This window comes from Myripristis murdjan, chromosome 23, assembly GCF_902150065.1.
Source record: "Myripristis murdjan chromosome 23, fMyrMur1.1, whole genome shotgun sequence".
NCBI lineage: Eukaryota > Metazoa > Chordata > Actinopteri > Holocentriformes > Holocentridae > Myripristis > Myripristis murdjan.
Window position 1 is genome coordinate 5,715,133 of NC_044002.1, and position 11,745 is coordinate 5,726,877.

The window sequence follows — 11,745 nt, forward strand, 5'->3', positions numbered from 1 at the left end:
GCTGGCCACCACCATTCCACCTGAAGAGGCCTCAGCCCCAGCCCGGCCCCGGCCCCAGCCACGTCAGGACAGCCCAGGGAGGGTCTAAGTCGGGGGAGGGGGGTCTGGATGTGATAATGGACAGGGCAGGTTGGTCTACCTGGGCTTCACAACAAACGAAAGGCTCAAGCTATTCTACTATTCACACCTGGGGATCATTACAGTCACACCTTTTATTGAGTCAACTCTCTCTCTCTCTCTTTCTCTCTCCCTCTGTCTCTCTCTCTCTCCACCCTGCCTCTGATCTCTGGCATCTCATTATCATTGATAGGCCTCATTAGCAATCACTCAAACATACAGTGGACCCTCCATTACCCAAACTCCTTCACAAAGGTTATCCAGCCGAGTGAAACACCTGAGAAGCTAAAATGCAGCACTGAATTTCGCAAAGCAGACGATTTGTGAGAATCTCTTGGCAGCAATATTTTTGCATTGCATGGTTTTGCACATTACTCCTGCTCAGTAGTAGTTTGGAAGTCTGAGTCTTGGATAAATGGCATTCCAGTGTAACAAATATTGTGTGACACAGTCCTCAATATTAAAAGAACTTCAGTGGGTTTATTGTCACCACTGTTATGTGGCTTGTTACAAATCAAAGGTTTAGAGCAATAGGAACACAAGTAATATTTTGCTAATTTCATAGCAAAGCAAAACTTTTGAATACGATACAATATGCTTTATTAATCCCCAGAGGGGAAACCGATTTGCCCCCACACACATATGACACAATAAAATGACAGTCATACCATCCCAAAGCTGAATAATAGAGGGAGATCGCATTGCCCTGTGCAACATCAGTGACATAAAAATACCACCACAAGAAATACATAACATCATCACCATCATCAACATTCCCACCACCACAACATCGACAGCGGCCACAGCATCATCATATTGTCAGCGCAGCTCATTGAAAAAGCCATTCAGAGTCAGTTGCTAAAAATATGCGCTCACTCATGCTTTGTTTTTTGTTTTTTTTACATAAATACGTTTTTTTTTTTTTTCTTTTTTGCTCCTCTTAACAGCCTATTGAAACAATTCAACAGGCCTCTGCGCCAACTTCAGGTGCTAAGTTGACGTTATTAGTGTGTGTGTGTGTGTGTGTGTGGGTGGGTGTGTGTTAGTCTCCCTCTGTGTCTACTAATGGCCTATATGGACTGATAGTCAGCCAGAGCCATAGAAAACAAACAGCCAATTTGGTTTTATTGTCCTGCTGGAGGTTCACACAACCTCAGAGACAGATGACAGAAGCACAGGAGGAGGTAAATTAGATTGAATACAGTCACACACACACACACACACACACACACACACACACACACTCATAAAGCTAAAAACCTAGAAAACACAACCACTCTCAATAGCGGTCTCAATGGTTTTCTGGCTCTGTTTAATTCTGAGGTTAGACTGATCTTAGATTTAAAACACTGATACCGATGTTGCCATGTTTACAGTGAAACTACTGCTACTTGTGCCATATTCAATATATTTAATCAATATGGAGTATTTTCTCTTGCAGAAACTTACAGGAATTTTACAGGAGTTTCCTCCGTAACTTTCTTGTCAGGGTGGAAAAATATCCACTGAAACCCAAAAACATATTCATGCATATTTAAATCTGAATCAAATCAAAATATTAAATTAAATCAGGGTAATGGCCTTCTTAGACAGCCACTGTTGTCTTGATTAATTCGACAATAAATATGTGATCAATCAATTTGCATCATGTCCATCATTTCAGAGGTGGATGGCACTGACTGGTTGATATATGTTTTTTTAATAATAATTATTGAGACCGAAATAAAGCATACTGATGTATTGGTCAAACCCAGGTAATGCTTTGTAATTGTTTTTTTTTTGTTGTTGTTGTTGTTTTGTTTGTTTGTTTGTTTGTTTGTTTGTTTGTTTTTTGGTTTGTTTGTTTGTTTGTTTTTTCTTTCTTTCTTTCTTTCTTTCTTTCTTTCTTTCTTTCTTTCTTTTATTTATCTTTTTTAAAAATATTTTGTAATTTCCTTGAAATTTAAAATCGAAAGTTGAAAATTTTGGCGATTTCATGATAATTTTATGGTAATTCTTGGAGAATTTAATTTTAAATATATAATTATAATAATTATATATGTATTTTCTCTTTTTTTCTTTTTTTATGATTTTCTGTATTATTTTAACAATTTGTGGCAATTTCATTGTAATTTTGTAAGTTTTTTCCCCCTCCAAATGTTTGGGTAATTTTATGGTATTTTTCTTGTAATATAATTTATTTAATTTAAATATGAATGTTTTTGAAAGAAGTCAAGTGAATTTGCCCAGGTTTCAAAAGGTTAAAAACACACACTCACACACACACACACACACATACACACACTTTCAAGACAATAAATGCCCCACCAGCACCACCAGAACCCATCCAGCCTGCAAAACACACACCAATACTCACACACACACACACACACACACACACACACACTTAGAGGCCATAAACAGCGGTGCACAGGCCGGCTGCGCTGTCTGCCCTGACAGCCGTTAGCGTTAGCCGTAAAGGTTGTAATCAGAGTGACCTCTACAGTAGAGAATCAAGCTGAATGAAGGCCAGGCCTGCCGGGCTGTAAAAGCCCTCATCACCACTGTACCCTGCTTTAAAAGAGCCATACAGATTGGCCCCATAAACAACATGAGGGGTCCCTATTAGACACAAGAGGGAGGCTACTATTGGGTGGGACGGAGGGCAAGACAGATGGAGTGGCGAGATGGGATAGGTAGAGACGGCGGGGCGGGGTGGGGGAGCGGTACAGGGATGGGTGTATGTAATTAAAGCAGGACTCGGTACTCTAAGGAGACCAACAGATGGAGGGGAGTAACCCCTCCCCAATTCCACAGAGGGGCTGGGGTTGGCAAGCGGAGGAACGCTAAGAGCAGTGTGTGTGTGTGTGTATGCGTGCGGTCCTGTATGTGTGATAAGCACATGTTCCCCTGGGTGAGTGCTTGAGTGATCTAACAGGGGCAATTAATTTGTTTTATATACGATTTAACTCCTCCGAGCGCTGACAAAGGAGGCAGTCCTCTGGGAGCTCTGAATGCTCTCTGATACAAACCGCGACCACAGGGGAGATGCACAATCAGCCCGCAATGAGAATGCCCGTTCATGCCCGAGCTTTCATGTGCACCGGGGTTGCAGGGGTAGGGAGGGCGGCGGCGGTGGCGGCGGCGGTGGTGGGGTGATCCACATGTAAACTCATTTCGCTCCATGAATATGTAACGGAAACTGATGAGACTAATGACTCATAGAGGTGACCTACTTAATAATGGCGAGGAAATGAGGATCTAAGGCCTTCATCTGCGGCGAATAAGAGAAATGGCGGCGTGTTTGTGTGCGAGCGATGGCGGTGATATCCCAAGAGAGGCCATCTTCTCGCTGACAGTGTCCCTCAATCTAAGTTATAGCGCTTGGCCCACAGAGGACAAAGCATCATGACCTTTCACCTCTTCTCTCACTCGGGACTCCAAACCACGTTATCTGCAGGTCCGTAACAGGCTGCATCTGCATTATTATCTACATTAGTTACAGGTCATTGATTTTTTTTTTACCATGTAATGAAAGGTTCTTTACAGTCAGTCATGTTTAATCAGTCATAAAACAAAAGTTGGAAAATGCCATGATTTTTGCAGTTTCATCAAATTTGTGCGTGGGAGCGGCAATGGTGTTTTTTAAATTTTCTTTATTTGTATTACATTACTGCAGTTCTCGTTTGTCATATTACATTTGACTCATGTCCACGCTCAGATTTATACAGAACGGGCTCACAGCAGCTTATGATATAGTAACAAAATAAAATCTATAGATTTGTGTACATGGACACAAACCGTTCATTTTTAGGCAGGTGGGGTTTTTATTGGGAGACTTTCTATTGGGAGATCGGAACTTGATTCCCAAATCTATTGTTAGTTTTCCATTCCATTCCATTGCATTACATTACGTAGCATTACATTACGTCATGTTCCACAGGGTTACTGTTAACCATGACCTTCTCCTAACCCTAACCATGACAACTAACCTTTCCCTAACCTTAACCAAGTTGTATTGTTGACTAAAGCTACCAAATATAGCCACTTCTATTAAAGGAAAAATCATGTGCATGAAAAAGAAAATTTATGCTCAAATTCAATATTATATGCACAAAAAATTGACAATTCGTGTGCATGTACACAAATCTGTAGATTACATTTGATGACCATTGCACAAATTGCTGTGGGACTGGGCTGAGTTGCCATCACACTGGGAGGTCAAGAAGTCAACTAACCAGCTTACCCAAATAGTTATAGGTTAGTGTGGCTAGTTTGAATTTGTATGGCTATGTTACATTTTAGTAACAAGTGCTAGTCTTCATAATGTAAACTTCCTCCTCTCTTACCCCCTTGCCTTTTCCACTGGGCTTCGTTGTAATTTTACTTAACAAAAAAAAAAAAAACTCTTTCTTTGGCTTATAGAGTTTCTTTAGGCTACTCTTCTTATGCTAGTGTTGAGTTTTGCTTGAAGCAGGGGTAGGCAACCATGTACCTACCGCTACTCCTGGCTTGACGCACGCACACACACACACTCACACACACACACATCTTATGCTCAGTGGCCATCATTGCCTTGCTGATCCTGTGTCAAGGTTACTCATGAGAGGTCAGAGTCCATGCCCCCTGCAGCCTGTGTGCATAAACACTAAACCATTGATGGGATACACACACACACACACACACACACACACACACACACACTCACCCAATACTCTTCTAACTATCCCTCATCAAAACCCTTTTCACACCCCTTGCCCTCCCCTTTCTGGCCCTAATTTAGTCTCATTAACTCACCAGCCAACCCCCACCCCTCCACCCCGACGTACACGCCGCCCTCCCCTCCTGCGGCGCTGCAGCGATGCTATCATCCAGGCTATCAGGGCCTATTGGTCTCCTGAGAGAGGCCGAGGCGCTGGGAAATGGGACCCCCAAACAGTTCTCTGGAGAAAGAGGAGAGAGGGGACGGATGATGGCTTAGACGATGAAGGGAATGGCCCTTTAAGCATAGCTAATGTGGAGGTGGGCAGCAGAGATACCAACAGGCTCCTTTGTGTCCCACCCTCCCCTAATTAAAATAAAAAACAACCTGGACCGGACGATAAGGGACAGCGTGCGTGTCATCAGCCACAGATATAGAGCAGAGATGGAGGCTGGCTTAAAGAGAGAAAACGAGAGGCAACAAATGGGACAAAAGGGACGGACCGTGGGAAATATTTGACGAGCACCGCCATACAGGACAGTAGTTAAATCCTCCCCACAGTATCCCGGGACTTGTGTGTTGATAACTGAACTCCTGGGCTCAGCAGAACCATCTATGCATTAGCGTTTTTAAGGCTAATACCAATACTTTTCAAGTGAAACTGCTGATCACCAGTGTTAAAAATTTCCAGGCCCGGGCGGATGTTTTCAGTCTTTTCCTTGCAGAATTTTATTCTTGACAGGATGGGAAAATCTCCTGAAACAGCTTTCAGACCATGAAAGGACACCGAAACTCTCGGCTGAAACAAAAGCAAACAAAATACTTTGACGTTTGCATTCACGATAAATTATTTTACCTGGGCTGGCAGATCCTTAAGGCAGGGTGGGACAGGTTTCATGACAGGTTTTACCGACTCGACAACCCTGAAACTGTTTTGTAAAACCTTCCCACATTACATTAGAGTGATATCTGATAATGCTGCTAAGGAAAGATACATTAAAAATGGCCCGGGTGAAACATTTATTATGTTATGATAACTGGACAGGATTCACTATTTAATAAAAGGCCAAAAACATCCTGATTCAACAGTCTAACCCTTCTAGTCCATCTGGGAAAGTTAAGCATGCAATGAATCGCCCTCTGACACAAAATAACACTGAATCTCCACTCATCAATCAAGCAGCATCGCACCACCCCCTGAAAATAATAGAGAAAGCAAATATTTAAATGTTTTAAGAGGGAAAGTTACATAATTTGTCTCATTTGCCACGCCAGCTGAGAGCGTGTCGGCCCAGGAAAAACTGCAAAGCACAGATACGGCTTGGAGGAAATATCGGCCCTCCTCCCTGGAAGTGTTCATCAAGCCTTAACCTATTTACCCTGCGTCCTAATGAGACGCGAGCCCTGCTGATTGGACCTCGGGCCCATGGGTGAATAACACACTGGGGAACGCTGGGAATTCAACAAAGTGCATTTCAGTCGGAATCGAATATACATCATCGTTCACGGGGAAAGGATGAAAGCATCTGTCAAAGTCGGAATCCACCCCTAATCAAGTCCATAACAATGTACAGTGAAAAATAAAACTATTTAAAAGGCAAAAGTGGAGACTGTTAAAGTGGTTTGGCCCTCCGTGACCCCCCGAGATGCAAAACAGTCTAAGCATTTTTGGCACATTGCCTAGAGGATGATAACGCTATGGAAAGGAGAGAGTGAGCAAGAGGAGGAGAGAAAGAGACATTAACTTTCCTTTCATGCTCTGATTTACAGCTGTGTGTCAGGTTAGTTGAAGGAATTTAATATAAAGTGATCTATGTATCTTGGCAACAACCTGGTGTGACGAAAGGCTTGATATGAGCAGGTAGATTTCCATTCCTCCAACACCCCACCTCCTTTGCAGCACCATTGCAGAAAATATATATATCCATTGCAACAAGTATAGCCTAGTATTGGGTCTTAACATCATTTTTCCTTATAGCTCAAAAAGAAAAATTGTCCTTATTTTGCCTTTCAACATACCTGGCTCTTGTTTCTAGAAATTAGTGACAGTGAAACAATCTCATCTTTAATTTCTCGATTATGATACTGAACAAAGGAGCGAAAAGGCATTTTTGTAGTGAACTGCCATCACACACACTCATAAGCACTGCTCGATCTTTTCCACGCAGCGTGAGCAGTGACTCACCTGCAGCCAAAAGGAAACTGGCATGATCACAGTCAAAGCAATAACACATGAAGAGCAGGGGAACATCTGATGCAGATGCACTTCCCTTTGCTTTGGCTTGCGCTTTGCACAGCGCCAATATTCTGCAACCCAGAGGCACACATGCACAGGCACGCAGGCGGAGTAAGGTTAGACAGACTCACCAGGCTCATATTGGACTTTTATTACATATCAGATAGTAGCCAGTCAGCACTGTTCACCTCTGATGTGATGGCAATGATGCAACTTTTTTTTTTTTTTTTTTTTTTTGAGTATGCATTTGAGTATGTATGTATAGCTAGTGGCTGTGATGTGGGAATTGATTCAAATCTAGAATTTTGATTGAATTCTGCCATTATTATTAGAGGTTAAAGTCCATAGGACAGAAACCCTATTGTTTTTGCTTGGGTGTATTATCATTATTATTATTTTTTTTTTTAGTAGTAGTTGTAAAAGTAGTACTAGTATCCTTCTTTTTGCAAATTCCTGTGAGATGGTAAATTGTAGAGACATGACATTTTGCACATTGGTTGGACGTTGTGTGCAAATGCTGCCCAAGAAATTTGACCCCAATCAGCCTGATGGGGCTGCAATAATTAACCCTATAAAGCCTGAACTATGAAAGAATTGGCAGAAAATTCCAATTTTTTGTAATAACAAAAATATGTTATTACAGGACCTTTCTGGTGTATGATATATGATATGTACTTGAAGTGCCAATGGTATGGTCCAGGGTGAACAGGGGAAGTGTTCAAAGGTATACAACAGTATTTTGGTCAAGTATTGATTAAACTGAAAACGAAAAACGGAATTGAAAATGTGTATCATATATGATACAAATGGCTTTATAGGGTTAAAACTGAACATTTTTTAACTTTAGGAAGCCATCAGGTCCTCCGTATTGCATTTTCCACCATTTCGAATTTTGTGAAAAAAAATTTTTTTTTGACATCTCTTCCTCGTCCGTAGGTCCGATTCATTTGAAATTCGCTGTGGATCATTTTTTGGACCAAGCTTATCAAAAGTTGCATAAGGCCTGTTTACATCTTATTTTGTTTTCAAGATATTGACCAATGAACTTCAAAAGGCGCGTGGCTGAGCACGTAAATGGACATAAGTCAACAACCGTTGGGCCAATCATAATAAAACTGTCCACATACGTCCACCTCCGCTATAAATGCACAAAATGGGCGTGGCGTAACACAAATCAGACTATAAATCAGAAATTGTTTGTTCACTTATGTCGAAACTCCCAGGATTTATCCACATCAGTACCTGAAACATACCCTCAAAGTTATTTTTAATGAAGCTGTTGAGGCTTTCAACTTCTAAGGGTCTTTGTTGACTTGAATCACAGAATTGCCAGCTGCAGCTATATTTATTATGATGATGATTATTATTATGATTCGTAGTAGTAGCAGTAATTGTGGCAGCAGTAGAAGATCTACTGTGGGTTCATGGAGCGTTTGTGTTCCATGATGCTCTTCAAAGTGAGGTACAGGGACCAACAGGGATCACTGAGGAGCCTCCAGGGGGTCATCAGCATAATGAAGAATAGTTTATACGTGCAATAATTAAATTCACTCCAGATGCTTACAATACAGAAAAATGAGTGACTTAGATTAACATAATGTTTTAATCTCAGCACTGTGAATCTACTTGTCAGTGTTCAAATATCAAGAACCACAACTTTAAATTTAACTTTAAAATGTAACTATACAAATGCCATGCAGGGTCATTTTTTGCTACAGGCAGGACAGTGACACAAAATCACAAACTGGGGTCTGCGGCTCAATGAAAGTCAACTTGTGGGTCCAGAACATACAAAACTTGGAAGCCGGCAGTTTAAAACAATGTTTCAGAGACTTTTCCGCCCTGACAAGAGGAAAATCCTGCTGGAAACCCCGGATACTTGGAATGTCAAAGATCTAGACTGTTAGTTATCGGAGCGCCCATTCCAGAAAAATAGCGGCCTTCAATTACCAATATCAGCTGAACCGTAACAAAGACACACACTCATTTCTTCCCAACGGTATCTCTAGTGGTTACACTTAGAAAAACAAACTCTCCTCCCTCTTTCCCCTCTCATCCAATACAAACGCCGATGTGTTTGCTCTCGCTGAGAGGTGCAAACTCAGACCTGTGTCGGTTTATCTGGGGCTGTCAGCGCTCGGAGACCATCGCACAGCCCATACAGTTGGGGGGGCGGGGGGGGGTGTGTGTGTGTAAGCAACAATGGATCTCCCTCACTCCTCTGTTGACCAAGAGATAGAAATGATGCTAACGTTAGCTCAGCTCGGCTATCACACAGCAAAAGCCCTTGAGCGTATGTGCGTGTGTGTGAGCGGGGACAATGCATAGCTGCCTCACGTGCACCAACACACACACACACACACACACACACACACACACACACACACACACACACACAAACAAACATGCAGAGATTAAATCTGGGCTGGCTACCGCTGGCCTCTCGCTTTGATGAGCCAAGGAGCCAAGAGTCTGGGTGCTGGATTAAGATGGCTGCTCTAGATTCACACACACACACACACACACACTCTCTCTCTCTCCCTAGAGGGGTTAACCCTGATCCCCATTCATTTACATTGAGTAGTCTTTTTTCTTTCTAAAGCGGACACAAAGACCCCCTCCACAATGGTTAAAAAGTCCACCTTTGAGATTAGCCAGCATAAACAAACACTTAGTCATCTGAGAGGAGACCTTTCTCTCCTCACAAGCGCCCGGGCCTTCTTGGGTCCGGCCCTTTAATAAATTATATCTGGGGTCTAAAGGAAAGATCCATATTATTAGAGCCGGCGGAGGCTAGCGTGACGAGGCTGTGTTGTGTTACACCGCGGAAAGCCGGCTTGATTCGTGCGGCGTGGCATTGTTTATGGAAGCCGACACCGCGGGCCGCTGGCTGGAAAGTGATGAAGAGTGGATTGGCGCAGACTGATTCACGGCGAGGCGAGGAGCGGCCGCCGGAAAGGCCGAGGGCGGCTGAGGTCACACGTCGCCGTTTCCCCGCGTGTGACCGCCGGTGGAGTTGCTCCTAATTAGACGTGGTAGATCGCGAGGTTTGATACTGCGCCTGCATGTGTTGACTAAGGCACTAATGACTATTTTGGGGGGCAGCGTGGCGCAAAAACAGTGTTAAAAGGGAGAAGGAGCCGGCACACCTGCCAGTTGGAGCATCAGAGAGCGTCAAACCTCAGACGAGGATTTGGAGAAGAGAAACTCACCCGGAGCAAAAACTGTTCAGGAAGTGAAACAGTGTAAAGTTTAAGAAGGTAAGGAAGAGGCCAAAGGTCAGTGATACTTAATGATGGGCAGAATTATAATAATCATAATAATAAGGAATAAATAGATTAAATAAATAAATACTGCACTATTTTCCAGGCACTAAATGTGATTTTTATGTAACCGAGAAACTAAAACAAAAAAGCTGTAATATGTTTGTCATTCATTTTTCAGTACATGTACATGATATGGAGAGCTGAAAGGTGAAAAAGTTATTTTATCATTTCATTTTGACTTTTTTTTTTGTATCCAATTTTTTTTCATCATTTTTTCATTTTTTTGCACATTTTCGCTCCGACTGGCCAGTGTGCGAGCTCCTTCTCCATCTCAATCTAGACGCTAGCATCCAGAATTAATCAGTACAAAACAGCATAAACTGTATCAACGCATACACACACCTACCTGCGCACACACACACACACACACACACACTCTAGGACGCCTAAGGTGTATTGGACAGTAACTGAGTAGCAACCTTGAGCGCGAAGGCCTGTAGGATTACCAGGGAGTATGAGTGAAAGGCAATGAGAGCACTTAAGTATCCATCTGATCCTTCACTCACACACACACACACACACACACACACACAGAAGCGCACACACCAATCACTTAAACATCCACACCTGTAATTAGCCATTCTGGCACGATGGGTGACTGCCAACAATCGCGCGCACGTGCATGTGTATATGTGTGTGTGTGTGTGTGTGTGTGTGTTTGTTCAGATCTCCTCATTTGAAGTAAAGCCTATGGAAGTTGTGATTACTTAATGAGTGTATCTGCAAGTATTTTCTTCTTCTCGGGCCTGTGAAACTGCATTTAGAGCATCATGGGACAGTAAAACTCTCCACTGAAATCCTGAATAATTAACGCTGACACCGCTGAACCTGCTGGAGAAAATCCCCACGCGATCACGATTTCACTGTGCAGCATCTCTCATGAAGGCTTTAGAAAAAATGAAATAAAGTAAATAATAAAAAAGATTCAGCGAGCGCGTTGCATCTTACTGGCGATGGATGACACTGACAGCATGACATGTGATTTTTTTTTTTTTTTTAATAAAAGGCCCCTGGAGAAGAGGCATGGACCTCTACATATGATACCACTTTACACCGCGCAACACAAAAGGCCGCGCTAAAGTATTACAGCTAGTACAAACCTCCCAGTGTGACTCAAAGACACCCTCCATTTCTCTTTCACAAGGCGGTTTTGTTCTCGGTTCAGCCTGACGACGACGAGAGAAGAAGAAGAGGAGACGGGAGAGAAAGAAGAGACAGAGGAGAGACTGCCAAGCGCCTCGCACCTCCTCATTGCCTCCGAGCGCAGATTTAGACGTCCGTTATTGTGCGAGCGTTTCACATGTTTATTGTGTCCCCCCCCCCCCCCCCACCACCACCACCCCCCACCCTCCCCACTCCGAAACCATTCACTCCGTTCTGAGGCA